This window comes from Callithrix jacchus, chromosome 7 (assembly GCF_049354715.1).
Source record: "Callithrix jacchus isolate 240 chromosome 7, calJac240_pri, whole genome shotgun sequence".
Taxonomy (NCBI): Eukaryota; Metazoa; Chordata; class Mammalia; order Primates; family Cebidae; genus Callithrix; species Callithrix jacchus.
In genome coordinates this window covers 70,638,506-70,651,452 of record NC_133508.1, presented here as the reverse complement: position 1 = coordinate 70,651,452, position 12,947 = coordinate 70,638,506, and the positions used below count along the sequence as shown (strand labels likewise).

At 42.8% G+C, this 12,947-nt stretch overlaps 1 protein-coding gene across 14 annotated transcripts in view; it reads left to right on the top strand.

Moving 5' to 3' along the window:
* The window catches only part of CSMD2 (CUB and Sushi multiple domains 2), a 637,686-nt gene that overhangs the window by 81,019 nt on the left and 543,720 nt on the right, over positions 1–12,947 (top strand). The window lies entirely within an intron of this gene.

Here is a 12,947-nt window from a genome sequence, read left to right as displayed (position 1 = left end):
TTTAAGATGCATCTCAGCCCTTGGCTTCCAAGCTCCTGCAGCAGGGTCACACACAGCCCTCTTCTCTTTCCTATCAGGACAGAAATGAGTCTGGGAGCCTGCAGCAGAGGTTGGTGGGGGGGGGGGCATCTGAGGCTCCCCCCCCTCCTGTAGTTTCTCCCAGAAAAGACTGGGCTGATCATCTTCCCTTGAGGTTCAGCAGGGTTCTGTGAAACATTCATAAAGGGCTAGAGTCCTCTTCACTCATTCATTCCACAAATATTTTATGAGTACCTGTTATGTCTTGACACTGGCCTGGATGCTGGGGTATAGCAGTGAGAAAAACCACTGCCTTCATGGGGTTTACGTGCTAATGGGGAAACAGGCACAGAAATATAAAACATGTCTGGTGCTATGGAGACAAAGCACACAGGGTAAGAAAGCGATGGCAGAAGTGCTGGGTTTTATAGGGTGGTCAGGGAAGTTCTTTCAGAGGGAAAGACAGCTATGAGCAGAGAGCAGAATATCAAGTATGGTGTGGTATTCTGTGTAGGTATCTGGGGAAAGCTTCTAGGCTAAGAGCACAGGAAATGTAAAGGGTACAGGACCACCCTTTGGAGGGTGGTCTTGCTGTGGCACAGTCCACTCAGGCCAAGCCAGCCATGTTGACAAGGAAGATTTGCAGTTTTGGAATCCTCATTCTAGGTCATCCAGGTGTTGTCTTTATGCTCTGCTAGTTTGAATTCATCTCAGAAGCAGTGGAGGGTATGCAGGAGGCTAGTGGCTAGAGGCTAGAGCAGAGCCAATGGGTAGGAGTTCTAGAAGGGGAAAGGTGAGGCTGGGAGGTGGTAGAAGGTGGTAGATCCTGCAGGGCCTCATAGGCCATGCAGGGACTTTGGCCTTGATACTGAGGGTTCTGAGCAGAGGAGGGACCCTCTGTGAAGGGCCTTTGCCATTGTGGGGAAAATTGAGTGAAAAGGGCTGAGGCTGGAGACTGCTGCTCAGGGCAGAGAAGAAGGAGGCTGGGGCTCTCCTGGAAGTGGGGACATGATGAGAAATGGTCAGCTCTGTGCTGTATTCCAATCACAGAGGGGACAGGATTTGTTGTTGCATTGGGTGTGGACTGTGGGAGAAAAGGAGATGAGGTTGATTCCAGTCTCCTGGGCCTTAACAATCATAGGAACAAGTAGCTGTTTCCTGAGATGGGGGTAGATACAGGAGGAGCTGGAAGTTAAGATTCAGTTTGGACATATAAAATTTTAGATGTTTATTACATATCTATTAGATATCCCTGTGGAGGAGCTGAATATGTGGGTTTTGAGTTCAAGGGCATCAGGGCTATAGATACAAAATTGGGAGACTGGGACTGGATGGTGCCTAAAACATAAGACTAGGTGTGGTTTGCAAGGGGACCAGTCTTCTCCATCAGATTTTGAGCTCAGATGACACCATCTATGAGGCACCTGTGTGAATTTTTGATGAATGTTGAATACATGTTTGAAAGATAGAAAGTCAGATCAGACCAATGGGGTACTGACTGAGGTGTGGACAGCTGGAGGCAAATTCTTCAATTCTGCCTGCTGGAGTTATTTAAGCTTGTTCTGCTCTTGAGGTAGGGACCCTGCATATGTGGTCAAGTCTTTTTCTGACACTTGGGTTTTTTGACTATGAGAAGTGTGGATGACTCAGCAGAATGGCGACTGGTCTGGCCTGTGTTCTAGCACTAGCATGGAAGGGTGGGAATTTCCATCACCTAGAGAGTGGTCCTGGCGGGGGAGGCTTCCTCTTGTCCTTAGGATGCAGAAGGATCGATGTGTTCCCAGCCACAGCAGTGTTCTTGGACAACCAGCCATGAGGATGAGGCTCTGGGGTTGAACCTTCATTAGGTTGTCCCTGTTAGTGCCCCATATCTCTGTCATCTTTATGATCTGCTTATTCTAACTCATTCCACAAGGTCACACAGGTTTAGCAAAGGGGAAGAACTAGAGGGAGACCACTGCCTTTTAGTACCCTGAAACCAGAGGCGCTCACACCTCGGAGGATGATAGGAGGGGAAATAACCCTAGAGGACATCCAGGTAACACTGGAAGATGCTGTCCTTGATACTGGAATGGTGCTGCTCTGGGGGTATGAAGAGGCAGCAGCAAGAGTGCTTGGTGGCGACTTTTGGGTCTTTGTGATTTTTTTTTTTAATGTTCTTGCATGGTTTTTAGTCTAATCAGATTTTCTTCTTATTCATGAATCAGTTTTTGTCTGCGTGTTAGTCCAGGGACTCGCCAACAAAATCACCTATCTTATTGAGAATGTCAGGGCTGTTAGCCTAGGATTGTACAGTTTTCCCACTCAGCCTTTCTTTCTCCATAGTGTCTGGGTCTTTTTCACATCTGCTACTGTGCATTTCTTGCTTTCTTTTTTTTCTTTCACTCAATTTGTCTTGCCAGAAGTTTGCCTGTTTTATTGGTCTGTTTAAAGTTTCAGTGCTAGGGTGATTCATTTTATTCTCTATTATCTAAATTATTGATTTCTGCTTTTATCTTTATCCATTCTTTTCTCTCACTTTCCTTAGGCTAATATTGCTCTTTTGCTGATTTTGTAAATTAAATTAGTTTTATTATTTCTTATTTGATAATAAAAACATTAAGAGGCATTTTCCCCTAAGTATAGCTTTGACCGTATTCCATAAATTTTTATGGTTAGTTGTTATTTTAGAAAGAGTTTCTAATTGCAGTTTTGTTCTTTCTTTGACTCTAGGGTTTTCCCCTTAAATTTTCAAGTAATATTTGTTTATACTTTAGAAATTATTATCTAGCTTTATTTCATTATGATTAAATTATGATTTCTGCTTTGGAGAATTTGTTGACTTTTTTCTCTCTGCATAAGATCATTTTTTGTCAGGGTTCTATGAGGAAAGATATTCTGTAGATGAAGGGTGAAATATTTATGTTATTAATATCAATTTTTCTAATTTTGTATCTATTGCCTAAATGATATTTGCCAAGATAGGCAGTGTATTGCTTTCACATCCTCACTGTAGCTTATGTCAATTTCTCCTTTAATTTCTAAGTTTTTATTTTATATACTGTTATTCTATACTCTTCAGCACAACGATATTTTTAAACATTAGATCTTCAGAGTGAATGATATATGTATATTTCCGCAATATAAAAATTGTAGTTATTCCCTATTCCCTACTTTTTTTTTTTGCTTTAAATTCTACTTTGATACCAATATTATACCCTTTTTCTTTCAGGTTTGCATTGATTGATCCATCTTTGCCAATTTCTCTATTTTTAATATGTCTATGTCATTGTGTTAGGAATAGCTCTTAGCACAACATACACAGTATTTTAATTTTTAAAAAATCTTGACTGAGAGTCACTATCCTTTAACAGGAAAGTATAGCTCACTTATAGTTTTTCGTAATAACTGATATGCTTGCTCGTCTATGATACTTAATGCTTTCTATTATTTTTATACTTCCTTACTGTTACTTCCCTTTATCTGTCTTCTAGTGTAAGTTTTCTTTTTTCTGTGATTTTTATTCTATTAGTGGTTAAAGTCGCTTCTTTAAAACATGTTTTAAGCTATATTTTTCTGTCAACATCCTGCCTAGCTAGCTTTTGTCTTAGTTAGGTCTTACTGACTCTATCTTGTAGAATTTTCTTCGTGTTTTCAGTGTGTAGGCATCTATGTCTTTTTCTTAGTTTCCAAAGTTACTGTAGATATTCCATCTCTTTATATACTTTAGATCATTTTTATGAGAATTTAGGGGGTCAGGCAAGGCAGAGTTGAACCTTTTGTCTTGCCTCTTCACCTTGACATAGAAAATTTTTAAATAAAAGTTTTATTCTTTTCTATGCTATTGCAAATGGGTTTTTAAAAAAATTGTTTTTGGAGTAGCCATTATTAATATATAGAAATAAATTGATTTTTGTAAATTGAACTTGTATCTTGTGACCCTGCTGAATTTGTTGTTGGTTCAGTTTGTTTAAATAAGTGAATAAAAGTTTTAGTTCTTCCTTTCCAATCGGGATACCTGTCATTTCTCTTTTTTCCCTGACTATGCTGTCTAGAACCTCCAGTATAATATTGAATAGAAGTGGTCAGAGTGGCTAGCCTTGACTTAGGATAAAAACATTCTATCTTTTAGAATTAAGTATGATGTTATCTGTAGGTGTTTTGGGGATACCCTTCTAATAAGGGTTTTTAAACAAAGGATTTCAGCATGATTTGGCTGCAGCATGGAAAATGTGTTAGGGTGGAGGGCAGACTGGCAACCGTGGGGTAAGGCAAGAGACAGCAGTAGCCCGTACAAAAGCAATGAAGGGTAAAGATAGTGTGGACGGGTAAGAGCTGTCCCCAGAGTTAGTAGTGGGTGTATAGGGCAGTGGAGTGGGAGTAAGAAAAAGAAGGGAATGGAGGATGACTCTGCAGTGTTTGCCTTGGAAATGGAAAACAAACCAGATCAGTCTGCAGTGAATTCCAGTCTCCAGTAAAAAGTGTTCTCAGGGCCTACCAGGATATTTGCTGCACTGACATTTTTCTTCACTTGTCTGGTAGATAGAGCAGGTAGGTCACCTCCTCTCTCAGTGTTTTCCTGTGAGTCAAAAAGGTACAGTGAGGACAGATCTAGATTTATACCTAGCTAGGCTCTACATTTATTAAGCTATGACCTCATGCAAGGTTTGGCTTCTCTGAGCCTCGTCTATAAAATGGAGGTGACGTTTACCTGCCTTACAGGGTTGTTGTATGTGAGCCACCTGCTACAGATGCTTACATGGTCCGGAAACATTGTTTACATCCTATTCTGCTCTTCTTTTCTTAGGACCCAGGAACTCTGACCTTTCCAGAGGGTTTTGGTGCCTGTGCTGACACTTCATCTGTGGTCCATTCATCAGACTTTTTAGACTGGGAATTTCAGGTGTAGTAGAAAGACACTGAAGGAGGCACTGAGCTCAGGAACAGTCGTTGATTGTTTATGTATGTAATGTGTATGTATTGTGGCATTATTGATCCCATGATAGCCTGCTCTCCTCTCTTTTCCCACACAGACAGCAGGGCCAGACCACCAAGAGGCCTGCAGCAGATTTTTCTCTGCTTGAATCACCTGGGGATTTCTGTGTTTATTGTCTAAAACTTAATGAGCTGCGTTCAGTGGCATCTACCTGTAGTCCCAGCTACTACTTGGGAGGCTGAGGCAAGAGAATTGTTTGAACCCAGGAATTCAAGACTCATGGACAACACAGTAAAACCCAGTCTCAGAAAAATAAAATACAAAAACTTTATAGGTACAAGTTTTGCAATTACTGCCTTCACTGCATTTTTTAAATGTATTTTATTTTAGATTAGGAGGTTACATGTGCTGGTTCTTGACATGGATACATTGCATGATGGTGAGGTTTGGGCTTCTAATTGTACCCGTCACCCAAACAGTGAGCATTGTACACAATAGTTTTTCAGCCCTCACCCCCTCCCAGCCTCCTCCCTTTTTAAGTCCCCTCACTGCATTTTTAATGCATCTCTCTTTTCTCCTTTTCCATCCAACACTCTAATCTTCTTTATTTATGGATGCATTCCAACAAAAGGCTGAAACGTTATCTACCTACCCCAACCCAAGCCCCCTTTAACCTCACCTTTCTCCAGCTGCTTCTTAGCTCCTTAAGGCTGGGAATCAAGCCTTTTTTTTTTTTTGGCTTTGCTGTGGCAGAGCCATACAGTGGAATATACACTGGTCTTGCCAGTAGACAACATGAGTTTGAGCTCTAGCTTCTCCCTAGCTGCATAGCATTGGCAAGTCACTTTTACTCTTATCCACAGTATCCTAATTGATAAAGAGGGTATATCAAGATCTACCTTGTATGTTGGTTGATCAAGATAAATTAAAACAGTATGTAAACTGCTTTAATTATGATGAGATAGAAACAAAAGGAATACTTGTGGAAAAATTAGAAAACACAATTCAGCAAAAAGACAAAATAATAAATTTGTGAGTCATGAGGTAGAGCAGTCGTTCTCAGCTGAAGGCAGTTTTGTCCCCCTGGGGACACTTGGCCACATCTAGAGAAATTTGTGCTTGTCCCAACTGCAAGTGGAGGGGTGCTGATGCCATCGACTAGGTTGAGGTCAGGGATTCTGCTGATCATCATCCCACAATGCACAGGATAGCTGTCTACAGTAAAGAACTATCTAGCTCCAAATGCCAGTAGAGCACAGGTTGAAAAACCCTGAAGTGTACTGGTTTGAGAGGTTAACACCTTTAGTATAAGACATACCTGGGTTTTAATCTTCTTCCTGTGTCTGTGGACTTGGGTAAGTGAGGCAGCCCATACGAGCCTCAGTTTTCTCCTCAGCAAAATGGGAACTTCTCACGGATGCTATGTACTTAGAACTGCACCTGGCATCATTGACGAAAAGGTGGTGATAGACACACTGCACACAGCTTATTCTATATGCAGATGCTATTCATCTCCCAACAACTCCCTTTCTCTACCAGGAGTTCATAGCCATCTCCTTGAAAGCATCTCACATTTCATCTGGAGCTATTCACAAGCAACCATATCCCAGGGTGCCAGAAGGCAGCGTCTGGCTGCTTCAAATTAAATTTACAATAGAAGCTGATCAGATTCTTCTCATAATGGATCAGGGTGGGGAACTGGAGTAGGAGCTCGACCTGAAGGCTGGGAGCCTGTAGGAGTTTGGAAATTAGCAAGAAAAGAACAAACAGCCTTCCAGATAATGCAGTGTCAGCCCTGCCTGGATGAATTACTGAAACAATCCCCACGTCTCTGCTTTTGCGCAATTAGATGGCCTCTCCGTGCTGGCAAACATCCTATTGCATTGCAGTTTAATGTGGAATGAAGTTTTCTAATGGGACACAAGCAAACATAATCTATGAAGACTCTGCTAATAAACTGCATCCCAAATACTGGAGGGTTTATAGGGCGCTGATGATGACTGCACCAGTTAAGCACAGCTAAGCATCTCTTAATTTAGACATTTGGGCTCAAGTTATGGGAAACACTACAACTCGTTCCTTCAATTACTGGCAATACACATTCTGTCATCAGCCTAAGGTGCAATGTAGTTTTAGTCATTTGGAGCTAGTTGCAGATTTCACTCAACTGGCGTTAGACACCTGTTTGGAAGTTGTAAAAATCCAAAAATTTGCCAGATTTACTGTCTTCTTATGAATATGTATCACAGCAGAAGCCCCCAAAGGACCTGTTTGTTGGATTCCTTAAAAGGTGTGCCTTGCACATCAATAGGGATGTCCTTGAAGGGTCCGCTTCCCAGAACCCCTCTGGGAATGTTTTTGTGTGGGCAGGAGGAGGCTGGGAGGACCCATGGGGATGAGAGAAAAGTCTTTGTTTAGGATTGAAACAGAGTGAGGACACTGGCAAGGAGAACAAAGGAATGAGGACACTGAACAGCTGTTATGTCCTAGCCACCATGCTGGACACATGTGTTCATGCTTTCGTGGTAATTTGTTCTACATTTATTGAATGCCCACCAGGTGTCAGAGATATGAAAGTTCACAAGACAGCTTCTGCCTTCAAGGAACTTATAGTATCTTTAGGGATACAGTTAAATAATCAGGCTGTAAGTGCTGTGACTGGGGAATCTGACCTAGCCTTGGGGGAGATCTCTGTGGATGCTCATCTGGAGGCCTGGGATGACCGCCCCCACCAACCACCATCTGCCTCTTTGCTTAGTTATCCCTTACTTATTCTTCAAGTAACTCAGTTGTCCTTTCCTTGTCCAGGGAATTCTTCTGGGACACCCTTTACTCACAACCTGGTCAAACCCTCCTGTGATACCTGCTCAGATTACCATGCATTCCCCCTTTATGGTTTTACACATGTGTGTTTGTGTGTCTATCTGTCTGTCTACTTGATTTATGCCCATCTGCCCCGTAGGGCTGTAAGCTTTTTGATTATGAGAACTCTTTTGCTTTTACTTTTCATTGTAGCTCTCCAGGGCCTAACAGAGTGCCTGTTATATAGTAGGTGCTAGACGAATACTTAAGGAGTGAATGAATGAATGCTCTCTGGAGGAAGGGATTCCTAATAGAGCAGGAAGGAAGGATGGGAGTGTTTTGAGCCAAGAAATAGTATGTGCTTAGGTCTAAGCAAAAGTGAGAGAAAGGTGAGGTGCAGAATGACAATGGGTGGGTTCATTTTGGCTGGAGTATAGTGGGAAGGTGGAGGAGTGGCCCCGGGCCGGCTCCACCCAAGGACCCTGTATGCCTTGCTTAGGAGATCGACACATATCTAAAAAAAGTGGGACACACTGGAAAGTTTTAAACAGGCATTATACACGTTATCTAATAATTCAACAACACCCTTAGGACATGGGTAGTATTACTTCTCTTTCAGAAGTTAAGTAAGCATGCAAGCCTCTAAGCTGCCAAATAGCTGATATAGTTTGGATCTATATCCCTGCCCAAATCTCATGGTGGATTGTAATCTCCAGTGTTGGAGGTGGGGCCTGGTGGGAAGTGACTGGATCACAGGGGCAGATTTCTCATGCGTAGTTTAGCACCATCCTCTTGGTGCCACCCTCACAATGGTGAGTGAGTTCTCATGAGATCTGGTCATTTAAGTGTGTGGCACCTCCCCCATCTCTCTTGCTCCTGCTTTTGCCATGTGATATGGTTATTCCCCTGTTGCCTGACGCCACAGTTGTAAGTTTCCTGAGGCCTCCCCAGGAGCCAGGCAGATGCCAGCATCATGCTTCCCATACAGCCAGTGGGACTGTGAGCCAATTAAACCTCTTTTCTTTTTTTTTTAGATTTTTTTTAAAATTGCATTTTAGGTTTTGGGGTACATGTGAAGAACATGCACGATAGTTGCATAGATGTACACGTGGCAGTGTGATTTGCTGCCTTCCTCCCCTTCACCTATCTCTGGCATTTCTCCCCATGCTATCTCTCCCCAACTTCCCACCCCCTACTGTCCTTCCCCTATTTCCCCCAACAGACCCCAGTGTGTAGTGCTCCCCTCCCTGTGTCCATGTGTTCTCATTGTTCAATACCCACCTATGAGTGAGAACATGTGTTCACTCATGTTCAATACTCACCTATGAGTGAGAACATGTGTTTCATTTTCTGTTCTTGTGTCAGTTTGCTGAGAATGATGTTCTCCAGGTTCATCCATGTCCCTATAAAGGACATGAACTCATCGTTTTTGACTGCTGCATAATATTCCATGGTGTATATGTGCCACGTTTTCCCTGTCCAGTCTATCATTGATGGGCATTTGGGTTGATTCCAGATCTTTGCTATTGTAAACAGTGCTGCAATGAACATTTGTGTGCATGTGTCCTTATAGTAGAATGATTTATAATCCTTTGGATATATACCCAGTAATGGGATTGCTGGGTCAAATGGAATTTCTATGTCTAGGTCCTTGAGGAATCGCCACACTGTCTTCCACAATGGTTGAACTAATTTTCACTCCCACCAGCAGTGTAAAAGTGTTCCTATTTCACCACATCCTCTCCAGCATCTGTTGTCTCCAGATTTTTTAATGATCACCATTCTAATTGGCATGAGATGGTTTCTCAATGTAGTTTTGATTTGCATTTCTCTAATGACCAGTGATGATGAGCATTTTTTCATATGTAAACCTCTTTTCTTTATAAATTACCCAGTCTCAGGTATTTATTTACAACAATGCAAGAATGTACTAAAACAGTGGCTAAATAGGGGTGGGCCAGGGGTCTCTTAGAGCCAGAAACAAGGCTTCCGCCACTACACCAAAATGCCTTTTCATTGCTTTAGATTTATTTGCATTCATTCATTCAATTTTCTTTTAAAAATCCATTCTATTTTCCCTTTTAATCAGTTTCTCTAAAACATTAAATGTAATAGGTATTTTCTGCTTTACAAAAGGCAGAGTGTATACAGTGAGAAAAATGCAGCTGCCTTCTTTCCCAGGCCCTGTCCCAGCCTCGCTCCCTAGAGGTAACCGCAGTTAACAGTTTGGTGTGTGTCTAATTTCTCTCTAAATAAAGATTCATTAAACTGCCCATGAGGCTTATTGGGACATCCATCAGACCTTTAAAAATTATTCTGATGAATTAAGTGTAAACTAATTAGAAACATGGATTCAATTACCCTTGAAACACAAAAGGGTTTAATAATTAATAGGAAGAGGGTTTGAGGCCAAAGGCATTATGGGTTTTATCAAACCCTAACATCTGAAAAGTAAGTATGTTTGATTCACCCTAAATGCTGGCAAATTTGCCATCCCGAGGCAAACCTGTTGGTAGGAGCTGTGTGTTTAATCAGGAAAGTTAGCTATGGTTAATAAGGAGACAGACAAAGAGGGGTGCAGAAGACAAAACCTGCAGGTCATTGCTGGGCAGGGCTTCTTGGGACAGGGAAGTGGCCTGTTTTGTGGGGTTACTGCAGTCTGCTTCCTTCACAGTCCTTCATCAGGCAGGCTTTGGAGTGGGAGGCTGGATACCTGGGGTCCTGATATTTGCTTGACACCCAGGTTCACACAGGTCACCACCATCTGACAAAGGCTGAGGGGGATTGTGGAAGGGGTGGAATGGGGTCTGCCAGGGATGAGGCTCTGGAAACCAATTGCAATGACCCCATGGGGCAGCCATGTGCTCCATCCCTTAATGCCAAAGGGAGGGTCTGGGCAGACGTGGTGGGGGAGGGGTTGACAGCAGGTGATACACAAAGCCAGGTGGGCAGCAGTGTCGGGGTCCTGAGCAATCTCTCCACTCACAGTAGGACCCTGTGGTTCAAGGTCAAAATCAGTATTTGTGGCAATGCCTCACTTTGCTCATTCACCAAGTCTGCTGTTTAATAGCAGCCAAAATTTAACACCCTCTGGAGCCCGAGACTCAGTCCAAAAGGCTGTGCTGCCTGCATCACTTCCCACAATTGGTCCTGACTGCAGTATCATGAGATACTGGCCAAAGATGCAACATTCCCCTAGAGCAGAGTTAACTACCCCTAGACCCTCATCAGCCCCTCTCTTCCAAGTGGCTGCTGACAACTTGCCTCAACTTTTATTCCCCGAATCTTCGGGGCCACAGAATTTACTGGTCAAGGGACCCTGGTGACCTAGAGATATTGTCTGCAGGGTGGAGGCAGGTTTAGACTTGTCATTCTAGTCTTCCCTCTGTTTCTTTTTCAGCAGACATGGTCCCCAACTAAGCACCTCCCAAGTATTGAATCCCTCATTCTCTTGGAATTAAAGTAAATCTAAAACTAAATCAATTCTCAACTTTTAAGTGACAAAAGAGCCAAATTATTGTACCCTTAGGTGGGTCTACTCTGTCACAAGATGTGGTGCCAAGAGCCACGCCAGGGGCATGGAAACCTGGGTTCTGTCCCAGCTTGGCCACTCCTGGTGGATGTGCTTCTGTAGAAAATGTCCCACTTTCCCCTCCTTTCTCCAAATATAATCACACCTCTGAGACCAGGCAGTATTCTTTTATTTTTGTCTTTCTTTTATGAAATAATTGAAGCACATTGTTGAGAGTGCCTCTTGACGACCTTCTAAAATTTCTAGAGCCTACTGGAGACCGAGGAAAGAAAGAGCATTTTATAACCTCCATGTGAATTTAGGGAATTCAGAAAGAGCTTTACAGTGAGGCACTCCTGGGGTTGAGGCCTGCCTTTACCAAGACTTAGATCTTCACTAAGTCCTATTCCTTCTTAGGGCCAGTTGCATTTTCCTGACTTACAATATGAGGGTTTAAATCTATAGGAACTCCAAAGCTTCTTCCAGCTCTGAAACTGTGTGATTGAATGATGCTGGAGATGCATGTAGAAGGACTATAAAATATCCCTAACCTTCTGGGATTCTTTCTACTGTACGTAGGTAATGCTCTTGGCTGTTTCAACAATTCTAGCATTTGTCTTGGGCAAACAGTTTATTTTCCAATGGCACATTAAGCAGTATGTCAGAGAAGGCTAATTGCCCACTATCAATCTTGCTTCTTTTCTACAGTGTAGGCATTAGTGGGAAGCAGCTGCCTAGCTAAGGACAATATTTTCCCAGGTCCCCTTGCATCTAGATGGAGCCATATGACTTAGTAGAAGGTGGATAGAGATGATGTGTGCCCCTTCCAGGTCTGAGCAGAAAATCTCCTCTGCAGTCATCTCTTTTTGTCTTTTCCTGGAGACAGGAGATGGATGAAGCCTGGATGCCTGGATGACTGCATGGAGCAGAACCCACCCCATCCCCTATCTGCTGCTGATTCATTGAATTTTACATAAGTGAGAAATAAACTTGTCTGTAAACTTAGACCTCACATATTACCACACCAGTTGCCCCAGGAGCTGCAGCTGACTGGGGCTCCCCAGATGACATGGTGAAGACACTATCAGTAGTAGAGACTACTCTGGCTGTTGAATTCATGGAAGCAGTTTCTGACTCCATGATGCCCCTAGAATCTTGCAGGCTGGCAATGCAGTGTCTTCAGTCCTGCCTGGAGGAGAAAATGTTTTCATGAAGTTTATAGTGGCTAGCTCCTCTGCACCCAGCAGCCTTTCACTGCACCAGTTCAGTCTCTCCCATCACCACTGCCACCTTTGTCCCTCCATAAGTAGTGGCTACCTTATCAAGCCTCATAAAGAAGCAAGCCTGAATAATTGACTCCTTCCCAGTTTGATTATTTTATCCCAAAGGGCTATCAATTAGGAATATGGGGGCTTTTATGATGCCTTGGCCAACTGGTAGAGGCACAGGCAACTTCTCCCTTCTCCAGAGTTCCACAGTTACATGTCAAAGACAAGGCAAATCTTAAACTTACATAAACCTTACAAAGCAAAGGGGAACAGGGACAGATCCCAGCTCTGATAGTGGAGCTGGATTTCAGTTGTAAGAGGAGGAATTCCTTACTATCCAGAGATAAAGACATCTGGGTAATACAGAAGTTAAGTCTAGCTTTCTAGGTCTGCAAAAAGTGTTGCAGTTGTAGACATTTTCAAACCTGCCTTG